Genomic DNA, 2,600 nt, shown 5'->3' on the forward strand with positions numbered 1-2,600 from the left:
GGTGGGTGGGTCTGGGTGGGACAGGGTTGCGGGGAATGGGGCCAGGCGGGGCAGGGATTGGGGAGGCTCCAGGGGCTGGCAAGGCCGGGGGGGTGGTCCCCCATGGTCCCCTCCCCCCGCACTCCTTACTTACGGGCACTGGAGCCTGGGTCCAGCTCCCCGCGGCTGGCACGCTGCCTCCCCTGCATAGGCAGGCAGCATGCTTCATCACCAGGATGATGGCTAATCATAGAGACGTTCTGTCTCTGTGGAGGACCCAGCCTCCAGTTGCCCCAACCTGTGCCCCACCCCACTTTTCTTCTCTACTGGGTTTTTTGACCCAGGGATCTCATTTTGCGCCCCGCGCTGCAAATTCGCAGTGCAGGGAACATTTTCTCATTCCTGCATGTGCCTCTTGCAGCGTCTCAAAGGGGTCTGAGACTCTGCAAGAGGCACACACTGTAGTGTTCGGAAGACTTAAGTACCTACTAACCAACTTACTGCAGTGGGACTTCAAATAGAAACATTCACACATGTAAAGTTAAGTATGTCTGCCAGATCTGAACTGGTATTTGGATTTGAAAACCTCACCTCAAACACCCACTCCTCCCTTCTCCTCCAATTCTTTTTTACTATATCTTAGAACACACATTCCCACTTAAACAAGATTTTGTCTTCATACAAGTATGGAACAAAATGTCTGTATTTGTTTAAATTAATCTCTTTTTATATTTCTATACAAGCATTGGGTGTTTACTTTTTTATGTTTTCAATTTAATTGAAATAAAATTCTTAAGCTAAAATAAGAAAGCATCCTGCAGACCTGCACAGTAGTAAAAAAGAAAAGAAAAAGAAAAACAATCCAATTTAAATCTCATTTCACTCATATTTAGATATATTAGTATATGTTTCTGAGTAACAAGTTGACAGACAAACCAGAACAAAGTTTTAAAAGTGAGCTGTTTTTCAGTTTTTTTGGAGACCAGAAAAAGGGTAGGAAATATATTTTGCAAAGCTAGTTTCCTGTTTAAGACAATTAAAATGACCATCTAGATAATTATATCAATGTTACCTATAGAAAAGACAATTTAAGGCTGAAAACAAGCATGAAAACCTTTAACCTAGAGATCATTTTCTTAAAAAAAAAATATCAGTGCCAGGATATGAAGTCAACCCAGATATTCTGTTAGTAATTTGTGATAGGTGGCTTGTTAACAGCTAAACAATATGTATCATTTGCATGTCATTGCTTTAACAGCAACATGCGTCAGAGTTTAAAAAAATAATATTTCCATTTACATTCATTAAACTTAAGCAGATCATCCCCCTTTCAGATTTATCTGTGTGCACAACGATAAGGTAATACTAAAACAGAGGGAGTCAGGTAGCTGGGAAAATGCAGTGCTTTTCGTTTAAGAATTCAGAGTTGATTTTTTCAAAAGCAAATGCTCTACTTGCTTCATATCCATCTACAGTTCAGTTCAGAAATACACTAAACAAACCAAAAGGTGACGTCAAGCCATTGATTTAGTCATTGCTTGTTGATCCCTGTGTTCAGGGGTGTGTCAGAGGCGGAGAGAGGGTGTATTTGTTTGAAGATCAACCGTTTCAGAAGGAAAAATTCAGACTCTATCTATATAAACATTTTAATTAACAACAAATACAACAGATTCTCTCTCTCCCCCCTCTCCCAGGTACTTTTCAAAATTGTACCTCAATTGTATTCAAGCAATATACAACGATTAAAAAGGATTTATTTTAAGGAGAAAATCCATATTCTATTTGAATAACATATGGTAAACTCTGATTATACAAACCCCAGGTGTGCAAATTTTTTAAGTGTCCCCTAGACTCAAAATCCTGGTTTCCAAAATTCTGTTAATCAAAAATTATCCAAGCAGTTTGTACAACAGGGCAAAGACATGACCAAAAGTAAAATTACATGCATAATACATTGGCAATTTGTGTTTGCTTACTATAATGCATTAAAAGCCAATTAATCTATCATCTTTAGAGGTAAAAATACATTCAAGAAGGATAATTTATGCACATTGCAAGTGTACAATGACATGTAGTGAAATGTATATATTATTTATAATTCATTATTTTTACTGTAGTAATATATTGATGCCTCAATCAGGAATCATCTTTCAATTGTGCACAACCTGCATCCGGATCAAGAATCTTTTTTTTAGACACAGAAGGCACATCTACATGAGACACTGACTGCAGAGTAGCTGAAAAATACTGCACAGTAGTGTGTCACAACACAGACAGTGCTAATATACTACAGCACGGTATTATTAACAGGGATCCTGGTTTTCTCTGTTTAAAAATTGCAAATTCTTTGATTAAAACCCCCCAAATCCATCACACCCTTCCCCCCGCCCTGCTGGCACCCCTCATTCCCCCACCCACAGCCTCCCCACTCACCCAGCGGTCTGAGAGGGCCCCCAGCTGCCACGGCTACAGGATTACAGGTCCAGGGACATGGGTCTGCAGCCCCCTGCCCCCCACAGCAGCACCTGAGCCTCAGCTACTGCCCATGGGAGGCAGTGGCTGCTGTGGCAGAGCTGAGCATGAAGCCTGGCTTCCCCCACCACCATTGACAGCATGGCTGG

This window comes from Crocodylus porosus, unplaced genomic scaffold, assembly GCF_001723895.1.
Source record: "Crocodylus porosus isolate Cpor-Errol unplaced genomic scaffold, CroPor_comp1, whole genome shotgun sequence".
NCBI classification, from domain to species: domain Eukaryota; kingdom Metazoa; phylum Chordata; order Crocodylia; family Crocodylidae; genus Crocodylus; species Crocodylus porosus.